Source organism: Monodon monoceros, unplaced genomic scaffold (assembly GCF_005190385.1).
Source record: "Monodon monoceros isolate NGI ecotype Baffin Bay Population unplaced genomic scaffold, NGI_Narwhal_1 Super_Scaffold_2, whole genome shotgun sequence".
NCBI lineage: Eukaryota > Metazoa > Chordata > Mammalia > Artiodactyla > Monodontidae > Monodon > Monodon monoceros.
The window spans coordinates 93368309-93393890 of record NW_021703776.1 but is presented as its reverse complement, the minus strand read 5'-3'; the positions used below and the strand labels follow the sequence as shown (position 1 = coordinate 93393890).

At 41.4% G+C, this 25582-nt stretch overlaps 1 pseudogene; it reads right to left on the bottom strand.

Moving 5' to 3' along the window:
* Nucleotides 1–243: 243 nt before the first annotated feature.
* On the bottom strand, nt 244–25206 carry LOC114901389 (annotated as a pseudogene).
* Nucleotides 25207–25582: the final 376 nt, after the last annotated feature.

Here is a 25582-nt window from a genome sequence, read left to right as displayed (position 1 = left end):
GGGTGTTTTTTTAAAAAAATTTCCCCTAGAGATTCTAATGTGTAGCCAGTGTCCAGAACCACTGCTTTAGATAGAGAAAGGGGAGGTAGAAATGGAAGACTTAGGTGAAGCATATGTCAAGCATCACTAAGATTGTGCCCATGAAGCAAAAGAGGAATGAAGGTCCAATTCCAATACAAAAAACACATCGAGTGAAAGGATCAGTTCAGTTTTGGGGAAGAAAGGAGGCAGGAAGAGAGAGATCTAGGTGAGGGAAAGGCAGAGCTGGTTGGGGTAGGTGCTTTGGGTGTGGATCATAGAGTCCACTCTTAAGTAAAGGTGAACGCGAGCCTGAAGCCGCTTCCAGGCTCTTCTCAACCCAGGGTTGTCCTGTATCAGTAGAATGGAGTGGCCAGCAGGATAGGCAGCCATGATGATTTTGCACAAAATATTCTAGGAACTATTGATATCAAAGATGTCGGACATGGAAAGGAATAGAGCATCTGCATTGAAAATTTAGAAAATGAGAAAATAGCTGTTAGCTTTAATGGTCCCCACATAAGCCTCCATGCTGGGGTCCCTGGAGCCAGTGGCATTGCTTTCCATGTGTAGGGTGTGTCTCTTTAGAGAGATGATCAGCAGGGTGGCAGCCAGGATGAACGTGATCAGAGGAACGAAGATTCCCATGTTAAAGAAAAGAGCCAGGCTGAGCACATTGGTCTCAGTGAAGTAATTTTTCTTAGTGGAGTTGAAGGAGGGGCTCGAAAAAGGATGGTTGCAATGCACAGTGTGGATGTTTCTGAGGAAGAACACACTGTGGCCCAAGGAAACAAACACTGATAGTCACAGAAGCCAGGGCGTCAATCCAGAAATTCTCTACTTCAGCTTGAGGAAAAGGGGGTAGGAGAAATCCGCCATCTTCACGAAGTAGAAGAATCTAAGCCAGACAGCAAACCAGAGGCTACAATAATTTATGAACATGAAACTTCCTTTGAACGTATCATATACGATGAATGTCTTGATTATAAAAGTGTGGGGTTGTTGAACTGAAGGTGAGTTCTAGCATCATGAAGCTTTGTAGCACTCTTCTGGTTACACTCAGGAAAAGCAGGATCTTGCCACTTGTGGAAACTGCCTTGTTGTGAATCCATTCTGCTGTATTTATAGCCACAATGAACCTATTTGCAGTGATACCAAGGACGCATTCGGTGCCTATAATGATTCACATCAAAATGATGCGAGATGGTGACAGTTGATCTTCTGGGGGATTGCAGGTTTCAGTCATCCTGAGTTGTTGCTTCTCTTTGGTGTCTGGAGGAAAATGTCTCCCTAGCGTGTGATGGGCAGATCTCCCACTATTCACGACAAAAGAAGAAGCAGTGGATGCATCGTTTCCAAATCTACTCCATTTGTTTATTTTAGGACTCTTAGTTCTAAATCTGGAGATGCAAATGATGGAAGGAGTTGTTTTCTAATCCTCTCCCATGTGTCCTTTGGATGCACTTGTGTGTGAGTTCAATCCTGGGGCCCAGGGAGGAACTTGAGTAGACGCTCCTTTATAAATCACTAACATAGTGTTGAGAGCTGTGTTCTTTAATAGCTCTAGTTAAGTCAGCCATCTGTCCACTAAGTCACCATATAACTGCGTTTCATTTGTGACCTCGGGGAACTGATTGAAAGTAATAATAACTTCAGATATTTATAGCTATGGGCTAGGCCCTGTCCAAACACTTTATACCTATCATGAAATTTAAGCCTTACAGCAACCCTCTGAAGAAGGTACTTTTATTATCTCCATTTTGCAGGGGAGGAAACTGAGGCTAAATAACTTGTCCAAAGTCAAAGAGGGAGAGGGAGATGGAGAAGGAGAGAGAGAGCTGGGATTCAAACCTGAGTCACATGGTCCCAGAGTCCTTGTTTTACCCACTATGTTACACTACTTACCCCTGTGGATCCTGTTGTGTGCACCAAAGACTGAAGGCAGGGTTGGCTTAACTGTAACTTTTTATCCTGATGGTCTTTTGCGATGCCCTCAGGGCTTAAGGGAAGAATAATTGAGTTGGAAAAAAAACCCACCTGTGAGATTTTTTTTTTTCACTGCTCACACAGAACACTTTACTTTGGACACTTCTGGTCATTAAACACGTGTGGTTTTTTCTCCCCACAGCAAGCAATTCTGCAACGCTGTCTCGGTGCCCTACAATTTAACTCAATTCTGATACTATCTACCTGGAGATGACATCAGATCCACAGGTTAAGGGCTCAGTCCCGCCAGACTGCCCTCCATTTCAGATGCCAGTCCCAAGTCTAGGTTGTCACCTAGACTTATTGGCTATAAGTTAGAGTTATGACCCTCTTTTTGGTTTCAGTTAATTTGCTGGAGTGGCTCACAGAACTCAAGAAAACAGCTTTTATTTACATTTACCGATTTATGATAAAAGGTTATGATCATAGATGAACACCCAGACGGAAGAGATGCATAGAGCAAGGTTGTGGGAAGGGGCATGGAGCTTCCACGCCCCCTTTGGGGTGCCACACCCCGAGCACCTCATGTGTTCACCAGTCTGAAAGCTCTTTGAACCCAGTCCTTTTGGGTTTTAATGGAGGCTTTGTTACATAGGTGCAGTTGATTAAATCATTGGCCATTGGTTATTGTTTGAACCTCCAGCCTCTCCCCACTTCCTGGAAACCTGGGGGTGGGACTGAAAGTTCCAACCTCGTATTCACAGTTGGTTTTCCTGGCAATCAGTCCCCATCCTTAGGTGTGTTCCAAAAGTCACCTTGTTAACACATAACAAAGGCATTTTTGTTGATCTCACTGAGGAAATTCCAAGGGTTTTAGGAGCTCTGTGCCAGAAAAGGGGGCAAAGACCAAATGTATTTCTTATTATAAATCACGATATCACAATAGTAAAGCAAGAAGACACTGATTTTCTGAGACAAACCTCTTTTACAAAATAAATTGAGAGATAATAAATCTTTATATAAAAATGATTGTACACACACACACTTGTGTGCACACAAACACACATTTACCTTTCATTTTAAACAAATCACTGGGAAAATAAGGGTTGAAGGAAAAGTTCCTTGTTCCTTTACAAGGTAGGCAAATCAACATAGGGTAAAAATAATACCCCAAGTCACCTAGTCTATTTTGGAATATTAAAACCAAAAGAGTTGAAGAATCAGTTTTATCTTGGGGAAGTTGTTTCTGATTTTAAAATGTAAGCACAATACACATGATGATAAAACGGACTTCTCAACTCAGAATAAATCAACTTTTATGAGTGTACATAACTCTAAAGTAATGATAATGAAGTAATTCTAATAAAGGGAAGGTTGGTGTGTGAAATGTCTCCAAAATTTTTCATAATATTTGGTTTTCCCTTTACTTAGGACTTCTTTTAAACAAGGCGAAAACTTAAGGTTTTCTGGCCTGTTTTGGACAAGTTGTTATGAATTTTACCATCTCATCTTTAAATCTCTATTCTTGAACTCCAAATGTTTCCCTCGAATACAGTGTACAATAATAAACAACTGCTACTCTCTGCTTGTTCCCACCCAGTTGTACAAGTAAGTCTGTAGTGTTTCAGGACCTCTGATTTGGTTTTCAAGAGGCTTTTTCTTGTCCCTGGCTCTCCTCCATTTCTGCTGACCCAGGCTTCCAAGAGTGTGAGGGATAATGGGATACACTCTCTGAAGAGTTTGATGCCTCTCTTTTTATTTGTTTTGCTCATCACTGTGTTAAAAAAAAAAATTCTAACTGAGTAAATTTGAAGATCGAATTGGCTTTATTCAATGATTTATGAATCGGGCAGCATCCCATCGAGCAAGTAGAAAGGAGCTCGGAGGAGCTGTAAAAAATGGAAGAACTTTACAGGCAGGAGGGGGCAGAAAAGGGAAGTTTCTAGTTAAGAGTGGATTGTTTCAGGCAGGGTCACCTTCCTTTTGGGGGAAGGTGGGGGTCACCCCTCTAGTGCTGACCGGGTAATTCCAGATCTGTTGGTTAAAGGTCACATTCCTGAGAGAGGCTGAAACTGCAATTAGGTTAGATATTAAGTCTTGGTTTGCTGATGTGGGACTTAGCACAAGTGACTCCGTTTGGGGTTTGTTGTTTCTTTATTAACAACTGTATCTCATTCCTAGCTCTTAACCCCAGTACCTAGATACTTGCTGGTGAGTGAACGACCAGACCAGTGAATTCAGAATTTCAGAGAAGTTCTGTATAATGAGAGACAGGCAGAGAAATGGCAGTTCCACCACCCAGTAAGTGTTGAACTCTTGCAGGTCTGATGCCCAAATCAAGTGTGGGAACGTGAACAGTGAGACTGCATGAAAACACAGCAGTTCTTTGTGTTTCTGTTAGAGAAACACTGGTGGGAGACAGAGGACAAAGGAAGGAGACACAGGACTGGAGTAACCTCAGCTGGGGGTGGGTTTCACAGTGTTGGGTGCTTCAGAGAGGTAGTCAGCAGGAGCACGGGCTGTGTACATCATCAAAGGCATTTTTTTAATTTTATTTTTTTATTGACATATAGTTGATTTACAATCTTGTGCCAATCTGCTGTATGGCAAAGTGACTCAGTTATACACATATAGACATTCTTTTTTTATGTTCTTTTCCATTACAGTTTATCACAGGATATTGCCTATAGTTCCCTCTGCTATACAGTAGGACCTTGTTGTTTATCCCTCCTATATATAATAGTTTACATCTGCTAATGCCACACTCCCAGCCCTTCCCTCTCCCACCCCCCTCCTCCTTGGCAACCACAAGTCTGTTCTCTATGTCTGTGAGTCTGATTCTGTTTCATAGATAGGTTCATTTGTGCCATACTTTAGATTCCACATGTAAGTGGTATCACATGGTATTTGTCTTTCTCTTTCTGACTTACTTCACTTAGTATGATAATCTCTAGTTGCCTCCATGTTGCTGCAATCATCAAAGGCATTTTCGAAGAGGCTGTGCTTGCCATAGCTTCTGGCAGTGTTGCTTCCTGCAATGGAAAGAAGAATGTTGTTGATGGGAATTCCCAAAGTTAGGCTAAAGTGGGGGTGAAGTAACCTTTCTAGGCGAAGAGGTGATCTTTTAAAGTAGAACTGGTGGACCAATACCTAAATGGCATATCCAGTTTGCTAAATATATCCTGATGTATTCAAGTGTATTTCTAACCAAGGAAAACTCATGAAGAAAGCTGTAGCCTTAAGGACAGAAAGAATGGCTTTAAAAAGTCCAGTTTATTTGGTTATATTTTTAACTTATGATTTTGAAGTTGTTTTTGACGCAGAGATGCGTTGTAAAGACAGTACAGAGAATTCCCATATACCCTTCTCCCAGCTTCCGCATATACTCACATCTTACGTAAATAACCATGGTACAATGATCAAAGCTAAGAAATTAGCCTAGTTACAATACTATTAGTGAAACTGTAGGCTTGATTTGGATTTTCCAGTTTTCAACTAGTGTCCTCTTCCAAGATCTAATTTAAATTGTCAATGTTTTGTTTGTTTGTTTTTAAGTCATTTAAAAAAATGTATAGTGGTATTTCATTGTGATTTTAAGTGGCATTTCCCTAATGACTAGTGATGTTGAACATCTGTTCATATGCCAATTGGACATAAGTATATCTTCTTTGGTCAAGTGTTTACAGGTTTTTGCCTGTTTTTTAAAAATTGAGTTGCTTGCTTATTGTTGAATTTTAAAAATTCTTTATATATCCTAGTTATAAGATCTTTAACACCTTGTGCTTTGCAAATGTTCAAACCTGAGTCCATGGTTTAGCTTTTCATTCTCTTAATAATGTCTTTCACAGAATGAAAGTTTTCAATTTTGATAAGTTTCAATTTATTAATTTTTATACCATGAATTATGCTTTTGGTGTTTTATTGAAAAACTCTTTGCCAGTCCCAAGGCAACAAAAAGTTTTCCCCTTGGTTTTCTTTGAGAAGTTTTATAATTTACCTTTTATGTTTAGGTTGATGATCCATTTTGACTTAACTTTTGTATAGAGTGTGAGGAATATGTGGAGGGTTTTGTTCTGTCTTTTTTTTTTTTTTTTTTTTTTTTTTTGGGGTGCGCGGGCCTCTCACTGTTGTGGCCTCTCTCGTTGCGGAGCACAGGCTCCAGACACGCAGGCTCAGTGGCCATGGCTCCCCGGCCCAGCCGCTCCGCGGCATGTGGGATCTTCCCAGACCAGGGCACGAACCCATGTCCCCTGCATCAGCAGGCGGACTCTCAACCACTGCGCCACCAGGGAAGCCCTCTGTCTTGTTTTTGTTTTGCTTTTTGCACACAGATAGCCAACTGTTCCAGAACCATTTGTTGACAAAAGTATTCTTTTTTCATTGAGTTGCCTTGGCACCCTTGTCAAAAATCAGTTGTTTACTGAGATTTTAGAGTTAATGTATTGCCATAGTGTGACCAAAACTATATTGACTAATACAATGATTATTTATTAAATCTCACATCAGTGAGAAAGAAGAAACTAGGTAAGGAAAAGAAAGTGTTGAAAAATTTAGAGTAAAATGGAGTTAGCCTTCCTTCATATAATACAAAAATAAACTCCTGATGAAATTGTTAAAATAAAAACAACTCAGTTGTCTATATTTGTGTGGGTCTACTTCTCAACTATTTGTTCTGTTGATCTATGTACTTATCCTTTTGTAAATAACACACTATTATAATAAGTTTTATAACTTTATGATAAGTTTTGAAATTGGATAGTGTGAATCTTCCAAATTTATTCAAGCTTTTCAGAGTGATTTTGCTGTGAGTAGCGGCTCTGGAAAAAAAGTTTGAGCAGATTCTTTTCAGCAGTAAAACCACCATAGCATTTCAGAGGAGCATTTTCTTCCTGTGGTTTCTGTTTCCTGCCACAGAAACTGCCACATCTTTCAGCCGTCTTTTGTACTGAAGTAAAAAACAGAGGGACATTCTCTTCTTTCTTTCTTTCTTTATATTTTTTATCATACTAGATCCAGAGGCAAGTGGTAATCTAGACTGATTATTACAAGATCATCAGGGTTTACATTTCACATTTATTACCCTCTAGAGATCCCCATGGTTGATTTTGTTAAGATTTTTGTTTCCTTCATGTCACCATGACCATTTCATCATGTAATAAGCTCTGTGTTTGTTTTCCCCCCAGTGTGCATGCTGTAACTCTGCTTACTTGGGATTCCATGAAAATATACTATGTGGTCAATTATAGTTTTTATATTAATAATGATTTTTTATATGAAAAATATAGAACATTTTAAATAAAAAATAAAAAGGACTCATAATTCCATGACTCAGCAATGACCCCTGTACTCAGTATTTTTATATATCTAATTTCTACATATGTTGTTTTAAAATTTTTTGTAAAAGCAAAGAAGGAATCGTAAACATTTTGCATCAAATAAAAGCCCTTTAGTTGTATTTTATAATTGGTTCAGATATGCTATTAAAGAAAACCTTTTTTGACATTTTACAGTTCTTAATAGTAATTATCTAAAGTCATTGGTTACATAATAACAACGACAGCAATAGCAAGCAGTGCTTAAACAAGATAGAGCTTTAGTCTCTATTATATTAAGGTCTGGTCCGCGATGATTAAGTGGTCCATGATGACGGTAACTTTGCTTCACCAAGTCCTCAGGGACAATGCTTCTTTCAGGTCCTTGCTCCTCCATCTCTAGGGTGTGGCCTTCAGCCTCAGATTCAAGATGGTGGCGTCTGCAGTCAGGGCGGTAGTGTAGGAGAAGGGCAAAGAAGAAGAGACGAAAGAGGTGGACATGACCCTGAAGTAAGACTCCCGTACACTACAGAGTAGCAGTTCTTGCATACCACTGGCTGGCTTTAGTCATATTGCAACATTTATCTGCAAAGGAGGCTTAGAAATGCAATCTGTTTGTAGGTAGTTATGTGTCTGGTTGAAACTTCTTTTACATTGGATAGAGGAAAATGAATATTGAGGAAAAACTAGCAGTGTTTGCTAGAATCATAATATATTAAAAATATACTGATGAATTCAATTCATTAATATTCTATTTAGATTTTTGCATCTACTACCTCAGATTTATTTTTAACTTTGTTTTCTTGTACTGTCATTGTTTAGGACATAATTATTTCATAAAATGAGTTGGGTAGCTTTCTCTCTTAGTCTCTGAAACTATTTATTTATTTATTTATTTTATAATGTTCACTTATTTTTACTTGTTGACAGTTTTGCTTTATTTATTTATTTATGGCTGTGTTGGGTCTTCGTTTCTGTGCGAGGGCTTTCTCCAGTTGTGGCAAGCGGGGGCCACTCTTCATCGCGGTGCGTGGGCCTCTCACTATCGTGGCCTCTCTTGTTGTGGAGCACGGGCTCCAGACACGCAGGCTCAGTAATCATGGCTCATGGGCCCAGCCGCTTCGTGGCATGTGGGATCCTCCCAGACCAGGGCTCGAACCTGTGTCCTCTGCGTCGGCAGGCAGACTCTCAACCACTGCGCCACCAGGGAAGCCCTGAAACTATTTATTTAAAGTAAGGATTATCTTTTCCTTGAAGATTTGGAAACCTCACCTAGTAAATCTCTGCTGTACTGTAGTTATTCCATCTTTTTTTTTTCTCATATTGTCTGTGTCTTTTCTTGTTGCTTTCTATTTAGAGGTTTGCTTGTTTAAGTAGATATACGACCCTTATCCTGAACATTCAGTTTTGGGTTTTGCATATCATCCATTGTTTCCTTGATTCCTGTTGCATTAATTTCTTCAATTATCTTTTTTTAAACTAATTTATTTTATTTATTTATTTTTGGCTTCACTGGGTCTTCGTTGCTGTGCACGGGCTTTCTCTAGTTGCAGTGAGCGGGAGCTACTCTTTGTTGTGGTGCACGGGCTTCTCATTGCGGTGGCTTCTCTTGTTGCGGAGCACGTGCTCTAGGTGTGCGGGCTTTAGTAGTTGTAGCACGTGGGCTCAGTAGTTGTGGCTCGCGGGCTCTAGAACGCAGGCTCAGTAGGTGTGGCGCATGGGCTTAGTTGCTCTGCGGCATGTGGGATCTTCCTGGACCAGGGTTCAAACTGTGTCGCCTGCATTGGCAGGCAGATTCTTAACCACTGCGCCACCCTTCTTCAATTATCTTTAATATAATTTTCCATCTTCCTTTAGTTTTATTTTCTCACCTCTTTAAAGTTTCTTGAGTTGAACACCTAACAAACTGATTTTCAGTTTTTCTTATTTTTTTCAATAAAGAAGTGTATCATTTACTGCTAAGTACCATGTTACATGAACCCTGTATAATTTGATGTGTAGTACATTGTCACGTGTTTCTAAATATTTTGTAACTTCCTTTATGATTTCCTCTTTGAGAATTTTTTTGAACAGGTAAACTATGCACACATTAATACATTTTTGGGCACGTGCTATATTCCAGGCACGTGGGATACAGAAATGAAACACAGGGGCCCTACCTTCAAGAAGGTCAGTGTTTATAGCTATCACAGGTATAAAAGGTGTTTCCTCTTAATGGCATGGTATGTTTTTTCATGTTAAGTAGGCCTCTGACTGAGTCAGCCTGTATGTTTACTGATCAAGTTGCCTACAGTGGTTGGGTAGAGGGCCCTGGCCAGATGAGGCCAAGATTAATGTATAGTATGTATGCCCATAAATCAGCCTCTCTTTGTTCCTGGTACAGCTAATCTCATTTAGTGATCTTGTAAACAGTTGCCTTGACACAGGAAAAAATAATGTAATTAGGTCACATTTTTTAGTTTAGTTTTTTTTTTTTTTTTTGCGGTACACGGGCCTCTCACCGCTGCGGCCTCTCCCGTGTGGAACACAGGCTCCGGATGCGCAGGCTCAGCGGCCATGGCCCACAGGCCCAGCCGCTCCGTGGCACGGGGGATCTTCCCGGACCGGGGCACGAACCCATGTCCCCTGCATCAGCAGGCAGACTGTCAACCACTGTGCCACCAGGGAAGCCCTAGTTTAGTTTTTATTCAATGTACACATAGTTTAAAGAATCATATTTCTACATGGTTTTTCATTTACAAAAAAACCCGTTTTCCCTTACCATCTCATTTCCCCTACTCAGAGGAAGCCATTTTCATCTCTTTTATGAATTTAAAAAAAAAACTTATTTATTTATTTTTGGCTGTGTTGGGTCTTCGTTGCTGTGCGCGGGCTTTCTCTAGTTGCAGCGAGTGGGGGCTACTCGTCATTGCGGTGCGCAGGTTTCTCATTGCGGTGGCTTCTCTTGTTGCGGAGCACGTGCTCTAGGTGTGCGGGCTTCAGTAGTTGTGGCACGTGGGCTCAGTAGTTGTGACATGTGGGCTCAGTAGTTGTGGCTTGTGGGCTCTAGAGCACAGGCTCAGTAGTTGTGGTGCATGGGCTTTGTTGCTCCGTGGCATGTGGGATCTTCCCGGACCAGGGCTCAAACCTGTGTCCCTTGCATTGGCAGGCGGATTCTTAACCACTGTGCCACCAGGGAAGTCCCATCCTTTATTTTATTTGATATTTTTGTCCCTGTCTCTAAATAACTTAGTTATTCTGCTACCTCTTGATTTTTTTCCCCCAGTTTTGGGCATTTTTTTTTTACTTCCAGTTTGGAAGTTGAGGATTTATCTCTCTTTCATTCTCCACACCCCAGCTTAGTATACACACACACACACACACACACACACACAGTCACAGATACTTCCTAACCTTCATGCTGCCCATACATTTATAACATTGGTTAAAATGATATTCAATTTTTACATTATTATGACAATGCAAATACAATTTGTAGTTGAGCCATGTGATACCCTGTGATTACTTTTTGTTTCACATGCATATTTTTGTTCTCCTTAGAACAATGAAAAGGGACTTTGTTTCTTAGTTTTTTATGTATTTGTCACCATCTCATTCCAGATTTGACCCTAAACTTCCACGTTTTTCAATATGCTCAGTTATATCAGGTGTTTTATATTTTGTAGACACATCTTGATCCTTTCTACCTGCTCCAATCTGGACTGGTTCTCTCTAGGCTTGCTCACACCTGCCGTTTTAGACTCTCCCCTACCCATTATCTTGATTCTCTTTGCCTCTGTCTTACGGTGAATTCTCTTTCCTGGTTCCCATGTTTTCTTTTTTCTTGGTTTACTCCCTTATTTTGGCAGAGCACATACTCTAATAGCTTCCTGAGAAAGGGTTGTAAAAATTAATGAAGAGAAACCTCAATTAAAATAGAGTCAGGAGGCCAGAAGGGGGAGCTCGCATACCCCATGATGATAGCAGAGCCCAACAGGAAGAAGAAAGACTTCCTCTTCTTTCCTGGCAAGAACTTAGTCAATGAGAGGCAGTCACAACTCAGCCAATGAAAAGCCAAGGACTCTCTGTTTACTATAGCCCTCCTAACTTCCTTCCCCCCCCCCCCCGCTATAAAAGAGTTATCCTCTCCATTTTTGTGGGGGGCTTACACGTGGCTCACCATGGTTGTAGACGTTGAATTATAATTCTTTGGTAATCCTGAATACTGTAAATTCATTTTTGCTGGAGAAATAACTGGCTGTCTATTTGTATTAGGTCACCAGGTTGCATGGGAGATCCTTTTTTTTTTCTTTTTTCAAATTTGCATGTTAAAAATATCTTTATTCTAACTTCCTGATTAATGGTATGGCTGTGAATAGGACTGTAAGTTGGGATACATTTTCCCTTGGAATTTCTTCCAGCTTCCACGGTTACTGTTGAGGAGTCTAACCCCAATCTTGTTCCTTTGCGTTTAATTTACATTTCTTTCTCTGGAATTATGAAATACTTTCTTTTTGTCCATAGTGTCCTGAATTTTCATTTCATGATATTCATTGCTGCATGCCTGTTTTACCCACTGGATTGGGATTTTAATCTGGAAAATTACATCTTCCAGTTTGGGCAATCTATTGATCATTTATTTAATGATTCTTTTTACTTTTTCTGTCTTCTCTCTCTTCTGAATTCCTAATGTTCAATGTTGGCCTTTAAAATTTTTTCATCTCTCTAGCATTGTGTTCTAATTTCTGGAGATATCATTGACTTTGTCTTCCAACCATTCCATTGAGCGTTTTCATTTTCACTATAATATTTTAAAATTCCTTGTGTCGTTTTCTCCCCTCTGAATGCTCCTTTATAATAATGTCCATCTCTTGCTACATGCATGAAGTTACTATTGTCTCTTCAAGTTTCCATCTTCCATACTGTTTATTTCCTGTAAGTTCATGCCTCTCTGATTTGGTCTTTATATATTTTGGTAAAGATTTTCAGCAGCTATCTATTAATCTTCAGATGACTGTTCCTGCATGAGTAGGGTTCTCTTGGTTTTTGTACGTCTGGATATATTTTGATTTTGCTCTTATTTTAATGAGAATTTGATTAGGTAAAAGAGACACCTATTTTTCCCTTAGCACTTTAAATATTTGGATTTGTCAGTCTCTTGTTTCTGGTATTGTTGTTGATGAGAAATACACTGTCATTCATTAGTAGTTATTCTTTTTTATTGTGTCTTTGGTAAGTTTTACGATGATCTCTTTTTCTTTGGTTTACTGCATTTTTTTCTACTATGTGTCTAATTTGGACTATAATTATTTTTAAAATTTGTCCTGCTTGACATTCAGAAGGGGCTCTAGATATGATATTTTATATATTTTTAAAAACTGGAAAACTTTCAGCAATAATATCTTTAAAACTGTCTCTCAGACATTTTAAAAAATTAATTAATTAATTAATTAGTTTATATTTTTGGCTGCATTGGGTCTTTGTTGCTGTGCGTGGGCTTTCTCTAGTTCCAGCAAGCGGGGGCTACTCTTCATTGCGGTGCATGGGCTTCTCATTGCGGTGGCTCCTCCTGTTGCGGAGCACAGGCTCTAGGTGCGCGGGCTTCAGTAGTTGTGGCACATGGGCTCAGTAGTTGTGGCTCGCGGGCTAAGCGCTCAGGCTCAGTAGTTGTGGCACATGGGCTTAGTTGCTCCATGGCATGTGGGATCTTCCTGGACCAGGCCTCAAACCCGTGTCCCCTGCCTTGGCAGGTGGATTCTTTAACCACTGTGCCACCAGGGAAGTCCCAAAAAGTGTTTAAAAAAAGTCTTTCTAAAAACTACCTATCCTTGATCTCTAAAGCAAAATAAAAACTACTTACTTGTATTGATTCGCTGAACACTAAAAATAACATAAACAATTTTCCTGTTGTATATTCATGTACTTTAATGAACTTATTAGTCATATATAGTTCTAATACTATGTCACTGGTATTTTTCTGAATAATATATATTTCAGTATCTTTTTATCTCTCTTATCGTCATAAAATTGCCTGCAATATTATTTGAAGTTGCATTTTATGGCTAATACATTTGAAATTGTTGACACCTTCAATTGGTTTTCCTCTGAATATTAAGAAAATAGTCTTTATAGATGCTGAGATAATTAGTACATGCTGAGCATTAGCAAATTCTGTTAAAGGGAGGATATTCTCAATTCCAACTTTTTTGGTACTGAATTATGTAAATATTTTATCTTCCATTCAGAAAGGTTTTCCTCAAAATATTTTATAAGACAAAACTCAAATACTTTTTTTTTCCTGTCCATAATCCTTTGAATATTCCAAATGCAGATTCTGCATGATTCCATTTCTTAATTTTATTTCACTGAGGGTATTTATTTTATTTCATTGGGTGAATATACATTTACCCAATCAAAAATATTAACTCTATTAAATATTCTTTTTAGAAGTTGAGATATTCTAAAGAATAATTTTTAAATTTTGAAATTAAATCTTCTATACCATTGAGTACACATGGTTTAGTTTTTAGGTTTTTTCCCTTAGTTTTGTAGGGTTAAATGTCAGTGTTTTCCTATTTTTAAGTTGCGTTTCAATCATTGTAATTTACTAAAACCTTTATAGGCTGAAACATTTTTTGCTCCATTTGTTTAATCTTTTGATTATACAGTGTATATTTTCCACAAAAGTAATCAAAATTTACAGGAACTGCTTACCAAAACATTCAACATAATTGTAGGCAACTTAGGTTCATTTATTAAGTAGTTCATCAAAGATTCAAACGTATCTCAAGTATGACTGATGAGAAGGAGCAAAAGGAGAAATTGGGCTTCCCTGGTGGTGCAGTGGTTGAGAGTCCGCCTGCCGATGCAGGGGACACGGGTTCGTGCCTGGGCCTGGGAAGATCCCACATGCTGCAGAGTGGCTGGGCCCGTGAGCCATGGCTGCTGAGCCTGTGCTCCACAACGGGAGAGGCCACAACAGTGAGAGGCCCGCATACCGCAAAAAAAGAAAAAAAAGAAAAAAAAAAGAAATTCTATATTGCCATGCTGAAGTATTTTTTGATATCTGAGATTCATCATATAAATTTTTAGTCTTTTTAAAAAAAATAAATTTATTTATTTATTTTTGGCTGCATTGGGTCTTCGTTGCACACAGGCTTTCTCTAGTTGCTGTGAGCAGGGGCTACTCTTCCTTGCAGTGCGCGGGCTTCAGCATTATGGTGGCTTCTCTTGTTGTGGAGCACGGGCCCTAGGCACGCAGGCTTCAGTAGTTGTGGCACACAGGCTCAGTAGTTGTGGCTCGCGGGCTCTAGAGTGCAGGCTCAGTAGTTGTGGCACATGGGCTTAGTTGCTTCATGGCATGGGCGTGTGGGGTCTTCCTGGACCAGGACTCGAACCCATGTCCCCTGCCTTGGCAGGCTGATTCTTAACCACTGCACCACCAGGGAAGCCCAAAGTTTTAGTCTTTAAAGTTTTGTAAGTTATATAAACTCTGCTTATGTAAAAATGTTTGCAAAGCTTATCAACTACAGCTTCTATTTTGATTGGTGAAGTATCTCAGCTTGTTTGAAAGCTATTTGAATTATATTTGTACCAAATTATAATTATCTTTCTGCTTCACAGATTTCTTAATTTATTGAGAATATTAGTTTTTTTAAAAATGTTTTTTAAAATTAATTTATTTATGGCTGTGTTGGGTCTTCGTTTCTGTGCGAGGGCTTTCTCTAGTTGTGGCAAGCGGGGGCCACTCTTCATTGCGGTGCGCGGGCCTCTCACTATCACTGCCTCTCTTGTTGCAGAGCACAGGCTCCAGACACGCAGGCTCAGTAATTGTGGCTCACGGGCCCAGTTGCTCCGCGGCATGTGGGATCCTCCCAGACCAGGGCTCGAACCCGTGTCCCCTGCATTGGCAGGCAGATTCTCAACCACTGCGCCACCAGGGAAGCCCGAGAACATTAGTGTTAATGTGACAATGGGCTCCACTAAAATTTGTGTTCCTATTATTGGCTACCAAACAAATAGTTGTTCTCTTCAGTGTTTTACCTTTTTAAATGAGTTTGAATAGCACACACCAGAATGTCAGCTATTTCACCTTCAACAGAAAGAACTTCCAAAAGCTTTCATTTTATTTCATGGATCAGATGAACACAATCTAACTATTATTTGAAATAACCAAATTTTCTATTTGAAAGACTGATAAAACTGAGATCACGTTACTGGGAATTTTTTCTTCTGCTAATGGACCCAACACATTAAGAGCTTTCAGTTCCTTTTTGGTACATGCACATAAAACTTGCAGTTGAAAATGTAAACCTTACTAAAGGAATTTTACTGCTTCCTTTCCCATTTGGATGCCTTTTATTTCTTGCCTAGTTGCTCTGGCTAGGACTTCCAGTACTATGTTGAATAGAAGTGGCAAGAGTGAGCATTCTTGCATTATATTATTCCCGATCTTAGAGGAAAAACTTTCAGTTTTTTACCATTGAGTGTGATGTTAGCTGTGAGCTTGTCATGTGTGACCTTTATTATGTTGCAATACATTTTTTCTATACCTAGTTCTTTGAACGTTTTTATCATGAATGAGTGTTGAATTTTGTCAAATGCTTTTTCTGCATCTATTGAGATGATTGTGTGTTTTTATCCTTCATTCTGTTAATGTGGTGTAGTTCATTTATTGGTTTGCATATGTTGAACCATCCTTGCATCCCAGGAATAAATCCACTTGAGCATGGTGTATAATCCTTTTACTGTGTTGTTGAATTTGGTTTGCTAGTATTTTGTTGAGGATTTTTGTATCTGTGTTCATCAGAGATACTGCCCTATAGTTTTCTTTTCTGGTGGTGTCTTTGCCTAACTTTAGAGTAATGGCTAGCCTCATGAAATGAGTTTGGAAGTGTTCCCTCCTCTTAATTTTTTGGAAGAGTTTTAAAAAGATTCTTGTTTAAAAGTGTGGTAGAGATCACCAGTGAAGCCATTTGGTTCTGGCCTTTTCTTTGTTGGGAGGTTTTTTTGTTTTTTTGCGATACGCGGGCCTCTCACTGTTGTGGCCTCTCCCGTTGCGGAGCACAGGCTCCGGACGCGCAGGCCCAGCGGCCATGGCTCACGGGCCCAGCCGCTCCGCGGCATGTGGGATCTTCCCGGACCGGGGCACGAACCCGCGTCCCCTGCATCGGCAGGCGGACTCTCAACCACTGCGCCACCAGGGAAGCCCTGTTGGGAGGTTTTTGATTACTGATTCAGTCTCTTTATTTGTTACTGGTCTGTTCAGATTTTCTATTTCTTCATGTTTCAGTCTTGGTAGGTTGTATGGTTCTAGAAATTTATCCATTTTTTCTAGGTTATCTAATTTGTTGGCATATAACTGTTCACAGTAGTCTCTTACAGCCTTTTTAATTTCTTGGTAAGAGTTGTAATGCCTCCTCTTTCATTTCTGATTTTAGTTATTTGGTCTTCTCTCCTTTTTTCTTAGTTTAATCTAACTAAAGGTATATGACCAAAATTGAAAGGTCATGGCCTCCTGAGTGCTATGAATGAAATGTACCTGCTCGGGGCTTCCTGGTGGCGCAGTGGTTGAGAGTCCGCCTGCCGATGCAGGGGACACGGGTTCGTGCCCCGGTCCGGGAAGATCCCACATGCCACAGAGCAACTGAGCCCGTGAGCCATGGCTGCTGAGCCTGCGCGTCCAGAGCCTGTGCTCCGCAACGGGAGAGGCCACAACCGTGAGAGAACTGTGTACCGCAAAAAAAAAAAAAAAAAAAAAGTACCTTCTCCACTTGTACACTCATGTCAATAGTCCTTTCAAAGTAACAACTAACTTTTGTAGTAGATGCTGATGCTCTGGCAGCAGATTTAGGTCTGTGTTTTTCATGTGACCAGTGATACTATTATAGCCCCCGCAATAGATGGTACATGACAACAAACGTATTCTTTATCAACTTTCTTGAGAAATAAAAATTCAGTACTTAATTTTTTATTACCATACACCTTGTTTCCTTGAGCTCATTATGCCAAAAGGTTTATTGCAAAAAAAGTCAAGGGTGGGGCTTCCCTGGTGGCGCAGTGGTTGAGAGTCCACCTGCCGATGCAGGGGACGCGGGTTCGTGCCCTGGTCCGGGAAAATCCCACATGCCGCGGAGCGGCTGGGCCTGTGAGCCGTGGCCGCTGGGCCTGCGCGTCCGGAGCCTGTGCTCCGCAACGGGAGAGGCCACAACAGTGAGAGGCCCGCGTACCGCAAAAAAAAAAAAAAAAAAAAAGTCCAATAATAAAACAAATAAGTACTCGTAGATTTATACTGGACAGAAAAATGACAAAAGTACCATAGCAGGAACATTCAGACGCCTCTCTACTTGCTCCATGGCAGAACTGCGCAGCTTCTGTTTCCTGTGCACTTTGCACCTAAGCTATAATTTCTTATTGCCCCCCTGCTGTTCTCACCAACTGGTGGCCTGAAGCCCGCTTGCAAATCTCATCCCGCGGCATGAGCCATGCTCTGCCCGGTGGAGATGGCAAGAGCAGCAGCGTTGTTTTCTTTCCTACTGCCACTCAAGGCTGGAAGGAGCCAGTGGTCCCAAGCCACTCAATTATGAGTACACTTTGTTTTCGAAGTAAGTTCCCTGGATATTGTCCTTTAAAAAGAGATATTAGTCCCGCTATTTCTGGAAACTGTAGGGAATAGCCGGCTGGGTTTTCAGTGGAACATCTCACATTCTACTATGACTTATGCCCAGAAGACCTTGGCAGAAGTTGGAATACAAAGTGAAAGTACTCAGCCCATCCTGGCATGTTTTAATGCAAATAGTCAAAAAATTAAAATATGGGACAAATGCTAAATTGGACAGGGTGCTGGAGCAAAAGGCATAAATTGATACACTTACAGAGCTCTTCTCTAGCACTACATGAATTCTTCAACACTGTCTTTTAATTTACAAATATTTAATTTATTGAGTCAACTTCACAGTTCCTTTTATTTGCACTTTGAAAACTTCGGTGAGTACATATATGTATTTGCAAGGTTTCTAATTGGTTGTTTTTCCTGTTTAGCCCTTATTGTTTCATTTCTGCCTCTTTAGAAAACTCTGCCTCTTTCAAGATAGTTCTGTTAGTTTAATAATAGGTTGATTTGATTCCTTTTTTAAAAAAATTAATTTTATTGTGGCAAGAATGCTTGAGATGTACCCTCTTAACTAATGTTTAAGTGTACAGTGTAGTATTGTTGACTATTGATATAATTTGAACAGGAAGTCTGTAGAGTTTATTCATCTCGCTTAACTGAAACTGTATGCCCGATGATTAGGTTTTTTGTTTTGTTTTGTTTTTTGTTTTTATTTTCGCTGCACCATGTGGCTTGCAGGATCTCAGTTCCCCCACCAGGGATTGAACCTGGGCCTCCGCAGTGAAAGGGCTGAGTCCTAACCACTAGACCACCAGGGAACTCCCTGGTGATTAGTTCCTATATGTGTTTCACAGTTTGGGTTTGGAGTTTCATCTTGATCCCGGGAGTCTCTCCCGCCTCAGTAGTCACCTGTCCCTGTCTAGCAGTTTTATAGCATTTACGTCACTCGTTTCCTGGACCCCTGGCTTCCCGGTCCAGAACTAGAATTCTTGCGTGGTTCTGATATTGTTGGGTATTGCAGGTATTTCGTTTCTGTGATTTGTGGCCCTTTTAATGTGTACGTTTTGGGTAACTATTTGGCTCCAGGTTTTACATAGTTTTTCTTCAAAATGATTTCTCCTCTTAACCCTCACCCCATTGCTGACCCTAATAAATGACTAAAATTTTAGTGTTTTATTTTTGTTTTGTTGTTAGGTCCCATAAAAATGTGACCTTAGCTCCAGTGGCTATACCAAAAGAGTCATGTCAAAATGTTTTGGAACCATTTTATGGCAGAACTGTCTGATGTGATGCAACAGTTTTCTTTCTCTTCCCTTCCTTCCTAGGAGTTGCTGTTGGTCTTCTAGTCATCTGTCCTCATCCATCACTGTTCTTCAACACGGTGAAATGTTTACCTTAGTTTATGTTCCCCCACGGGCGGACTTTGAGATGAAGATTTGAATGGAAGTATTTTTTAGCTTTCTGGAAAATTTAGGGAACATAGGCAAGGGAGTGTGATTATTAATATAGTCAGAGGAATGTAATAAAGGGTCATTATGAAGCCAGTTACCACAGTGGAAGACAGACGCTTAATCCTGAGGGTGGGCGCTCATAATTATGATCCCCCAGAGAGGCTTAAGAGCACAGGTGATCTGTGTCAGTTTCCATCGGTCACTGGTTGGAGGTTGCTACTCGGGGTTGTTAGAGTTCGCATTCCCACCCGGCCCTTCCAGGCTGCCGTGTGTGTGGGCGGAGTGGTCTTCTGTATTTCTGGAAAAAACCTACCAGCACAGAGATACAGATTGTAATACTGTGATTTAGAAGGAAAATATATTTGGTCATTTAGATGAAAATGCATTTCTCATATATAATATATTTGGTCTTCGTCCGTAGTTCTTGCTCTTTCAGTCCCACCTGCCATGACCTCTGGAGAGGGGAGAGGGGTTGGAAGTTGAGTCAATAGCCAGTGGCCAATGATTTAATCAATTGTGCCCATGTAATGATACCACCATGAAAACCCACAAAGATAGGGTCTGGAGAGCTTTCAGGTTGGTGATCACTTGAGGTGCTGGGGGAGTGGTCCCTGGAGAGGGCTCTGCACCCCTTTCCACATACCTTGCTCAGCACATCTCTTGCGTCTGGATGTTCATCTATATCCTTTATCATATCCTTTTATAATAAACCAGTAAACATAAGTAAACTGTTTTCCTAAGTTCTGTGAGCTGCTCTAGCAAAGTAATTGAACCTCTGATTTATAGATCAGTCAGAAGCACAGATGGCAACATGGGCTTGTGATTGGCATCTGAAGTTGGGGGTGGGAGAATCTTGTGGAACTGATCCCTTAACCTGTGAGATGGGATTCTATCTCTGAGTAGGTGGTGTCAGTATTAAGTTGAATTGTAGGACACCCAGCTGGTGTCACAGAGAATTGCTTGGTGTGGGGAAACCCCCGCACGTTTGGTGACAGAAGCGTTCCGTGTGAGTGTGGTAGGAGTGTAAAAATAAAGGAGACGCACAGGAGAAAAACAGAGGAGGAAACGTCTGGATTTTTCCCTACACAGGTGAAAAACTGAGTTTCCCCTACATATACAGATAATGGTGGATGGAATTGTTCAGCACATACAGAAATGGTAGGATCCGAGGGATATGGACAAGACACTGGCAGTAACTCTAAGGCTTCTTGCTGCAGATACCTGCAACTTGACCCTTGGAGGATCTCTTGGAATGCAGGGGCACAGTGTGTCTGGGAGTTAATGCTCTGGGAAAACAGCTGTCAGCCAACAGTGGAGGGGAGCCAATGGAAAAAGACCCCAACTCTTCGTTCTTCAAGTGGGACAACTTCAGCGATGCGAGCATACTTGGGTTCCAGTTGTCCACAGTTGAAACGTGTTCATCAGCTCACTCTGTATTTTCTTCCTCCTATTTCATGTCTCAGTTCCTCACTTAAGGTGAGATTCCAGAGTTGTATCAATCCACCTGCTATAGGGCAACAAGAACTCCACTGTCAGTATTAAATGAGATGAAGATAGTTCCTGGCCTACTGTAGCATTAAAATATTTGGACTTTAACTTTTGGGAGGTTGGGATGCTGTATAGGTAGTGTTTGAATAATATGTGGATGAGGATAATTGTAAGGGTGTGGCATTGGATGCCTGTAGTTATTATTTTTTTAAATATTTATTTGGCTGCGTGGGGTCTTAGTTGAGGCATGTGGGGCTCTTCATTGTGGCACACAGGCTTCTCTCTAGTTGTGGTGCACGGGCTCCAGAGCACGCGGGCTCAGTAGTTGCGGCACACGGATTCTCTAGTTGTGGCATGCGGGCTCTAGAAAATGTGGGTTTGGTTGCCCCGCGGCATGTGGGATCCTAGTTCCCCGACCAGGGATCGAACGTGCGTCCCCTCCATTGGAAGGCAGATTTTTAACCACTGGACCACCAGGGAAGTCCTGGCCTGTAGTTACTGATCATAGGAACCTAGAAGAAGTGACAGGGTCAAGAAAGTTGATGATTAATTCAGCATATGATTTCAAAGTCAGAAAGCGTTCAGAGCAGTTTAAAGAGATCCTCATCTCTTGCAATTTTCAGTACACCTAATGAAAATCAGGTATACTGAAAATCAGGCCCAAGATTTTATTGTCATGGTTGCAGATTTTAAAAGAACTGGATTCACAACCCTAGCACGATTCCTATGATAAAGTCAGGATACTCACAAGGAGTGAATGGATTCTAAGACTTGGGATGGAGAGATTTGGGTAGATGCAAATGAGAACATTTACCCCAAGGTAACCCTGAACCTCTGAACGTTGCTAGAAAAGAGCAGACTCCTTTTGCCTAGAGACTATGCACCTGAGATGGATGTTTTCGCCTTGTTCCTCTTGAAATCTACCTCTACATCTCTTCGTTGCTTTTAGCCAATAACTGTAGAGTCAGTATCAGCTTGGCCCAAGCAAAGAAGGACTGTCTCTGTTCTGGGAAGGGGATTACTTATCAGTGCTGACAGTATCTACCAGCAGGAATGAGGAGAACATGTGTGGAAATGCTTTTAACTGTCTTGTACCACAGAAGACAGGGTATAAGGTTAGAGTTTATTGACATAGAGGGTGTGGTATCTATTGCTGCATTACAAATTACCACACATGTCATGGCTTTAAAAAACACACACATTTATTATCTCACAGTTTCTGTGGGTCAGGAATCCTGGGCACAGCTTAGGTAGGTCCTCTGCTTTAGGATCTTTCATAGGCTGCAATCAAAGTGTCAGTCAGGACTCAGTTCTCGTCCGAAGGCTCAATTATGGAAATATCTGTATTCAAGCATGTGTAGTTGATGGCAGGATTCAGTTCCTTGTGAGTTGTTGGACAGAGGGCCTTAGTTCCTTCCAGGCTATTGGTTAGAGGTTATGCTCAGTTCCTTGCCATGTGGGCCTTTCCATAATGGCAGCTTGCTTCATCAACTCAGCAAGGGAGTCTATTAGCAAGGTTGAAATCTCTATCTTATGTGACCTTTGTTGATATGATAACTGACATCTCATCACCTTTGCTATGTTCTACTAGTTAGAAGCAAGACATAGTTCCTGCCCACTCTCAAGTGAAGGGGATTACACAAAGGCATGAATACCACGAGGCAGGGATCATTGGGGATCTTGGAAGCTGCCTACCATAGAGGCCCTCTGGCAAAGATACTTGTAAGCAGTTTGATATTCTGCTGGTATGGCTCCTTGAAGTCTGGAGATGTGGTGACTTAAAGAAGATTATGTGGATACGGTCCAACTGTCTGACCAGAGTATCTGCGAAGGATTCAGAAGACCCCGGGAGGGGCTTCCCTGGTGCAGTGGTTAAGAATCCGCCTGCCAATGCAGGGGACACGGGTTCGAGCCCTGGTCCGGGCAGATCGCACATGCAGCGGAGCAATTAAGCCCGTGCGCCGCAACTACTGAGCCTGTGCTCTAGAGCCCGCAAGCCACAACTACTGAGCCCGTGTGCCACAGCTACTGAGCCCGTGTGCCACAGCTACTGAGCCTGGGCTCTAGAGCCCGTGCCCCGCAACAAGAGAAACCACCCCAATGAGAAACTCGCGCACCACAACAAAGAGTAGCCCCCGCTCACTGCAACTAGAGAAAGCCCGCATGCAGCAGTGAAGACCCAATGCAGCCAAAAAAAAAAAAGACTCCGGGAGGTGGACATGTCAGAATGGATATATCATATAAGGCCAGAGAATCAGGAGACGTGGCTGCTTGAGAAAGCCCAGAAGACATACCCTTCAGTAAAACAGTTTAAAAAAAAAAAAGAAAATGTGCTAGCGGGAAGGTGGCTGCAGTGCAGGAAGAGAGCCCTCGCTAGAACCTGGTCATGCTGGCACCCTGATCTCAGACTTCTAGCCTCCAGAACTGTGAGAAGATAAATTTCTGTCGTTTAACCCACTCAGTCTATGGTATTTTGTTACGGCTGCCCGAGCTAATATAGATCCTTTATTTTGGCCGTACTGCTTGGTAGAACCTGTGGTGCTAGAGAGATCCATGGTAGATTAAGGACTCTGAGTGTAGTCTCTGCTAAGCCTCAGGAGAGCTGCAGAGCAGACCGACAGCATTCTGGAGCAAACCTATACTCTCTGCAGCAGAAAACTAATTATTTTAAAAGGCGCACTTGGGCATTATAGAGACCCAATACCTGATCAGGAAACACCAAGAAACCAGAGTTCCCTATTGTGACTTAGGCATTGGGAGGCCCACAAATTGTATACTTGAGTGGGTACGGCAGCAATCCTTCATACAATGGAAATAGCACAGTTGAAATTGGACCCAGCTGGCTCCAGAGGGCTTATGGTACAGAAAAACGTGGTTCATACCCCATGTCAACTACTTTGGCTGCACTTACACCCCCCTTCAGATTGGACCTACAGCCTCACGGTGGGGGGGGGGGAGTTCCTAGGTTTCAGGTTTCGGAGGAAATAAACCCAGGTGTGCTTCACAGATGAGTTGGCTCCGTTTGTTTTTGTGAGCTAAAGGTAGACGGTTGGCACACCTGAACTTCACTCGGGGTACTCTAGAAAAACAGCTGGGGGAGAATATTCTCAGTGGGCAAAGCTACAAGCAGTATACCCGGTCATCAATTTTGTATGGAAGGAAAAGTGACTTGAAGTAAAGATATACCATGGACTCTTGAGCAGTGGTAAATCTCTTGGCTGGTTGGTCCAGGGCCTGGTAGGAACAAGGTTAGAATATTTGACCCAGCAGGTCTGGAGGAGAGCCATCAAAAGAACCAGTGGATGTGAACACAGAATGCTTGGTTCTTGGTGTCTCACGTTAGTGCTTGTAAGAAAGGATCTGACACAGAGCAGACGTTGAACAATTAGAGGGTAGGATGACCTGTTCTATGGATGTCAGCCAGCTCTTGTCCTCTGCTGCTCCAGTGCTTGTGTGCTGGCTAATGAGGTGGGGATTTTTACTAAATATGCACTTCCTATCACTGCCATTGACATTGACTCATGCCCTGCGATGTTAAAGTGTATGCTAAAATCACACAGGGAACTATCCTCAATATTATGTAATAACCTGTAAAGGAAAAGCATCTGAAAAAGAATAGATATAACTGAATCTCTGTGCTGTACACCCGAAACCTACATGATACTGTAAATCAACTATACTTTAATAAAAAATATATGCTAAAATTAAAAAAATACACTTCCTACCATAAGTGATTTAAATGTTGCAGCTGCCGACCTTTCAAAAGCAGACTAAATACTGAGACCGTTAATTGAGTACCATCTCTCAAGGGACCATTTGATAGAATAATGATTATACTGGATCCTTTTGACTCTTGAGCGGGCAGTATCTTGTGTTTACGGAGAATGATACATATTCTAGATATGGATCTCTTTCCTGCCTGCAGTGTCTTAGCCAGCATCACTGTCTGAGAGCTCACAGAGTATCTGATTTCTAGACCCATCTAACATCTCCTTAGATCAATGGAATCATTTTTTTAAATGAAAGTTGCCGCAAGGGACACATGATCAAGGTATGTACTGATTTCTCAAATTAATTGCATTATCAGGAAACTACTGGCCCTATGGCGTGCCAGGAAAAAAATCTCATAAATGAGCAGCTAAGGAAATGACTTGGCAGTCATATTCTTTAGGGGTATGGTGATGTCCTTCAAGATGTGGCATGTGTTTGGAAACGGCCATTCAGTGGTACTTTGTCTTTGATAGCTAGAATAGATTGGCCCAGGGATCAAAATGGTCTCTCTTACCATCACTTCTGGTTGTGGAAGTGCTGGGTCAGAAGGTATGTACATAATTAAGGTAACGCCAGGTGGTTCTCCAGATGGCTGCACCTACTTACACACTCCCGCTAGCAGCGCCGAATGGTCCTCATAACCCCTCATTGCCCGCTAACAATTGGTATCACCTTGCTTTCTGAGTTTTGTCTTATTGTGAGGAAAGAGCATGGGCACAGGGAAGGGACATCATGGTTAGGAGCCTAGCAAACCTGAACTTTTGTGAGTCTTTTCCCTGCCACCAGTTGAAGAGGAATAAGATGTGATAATTTTAGGACTTCAGATGAGTTGAACTTTCAGATAACTGAGAGGGGCAGCAGGATATAACTGGACTGAAACAGGAGGGAAACTTAGAACCGTTGCTCAGTTCTACCCTTAATTTTAGCCCTAGGGACAGTTCTCTCTCTCTGGACATTTCCCCTCCTATGTTAAATGGTGAGAATAATTCCTGTCTTCTCTTTATCCTCATTTGCTAGGGAGTGAA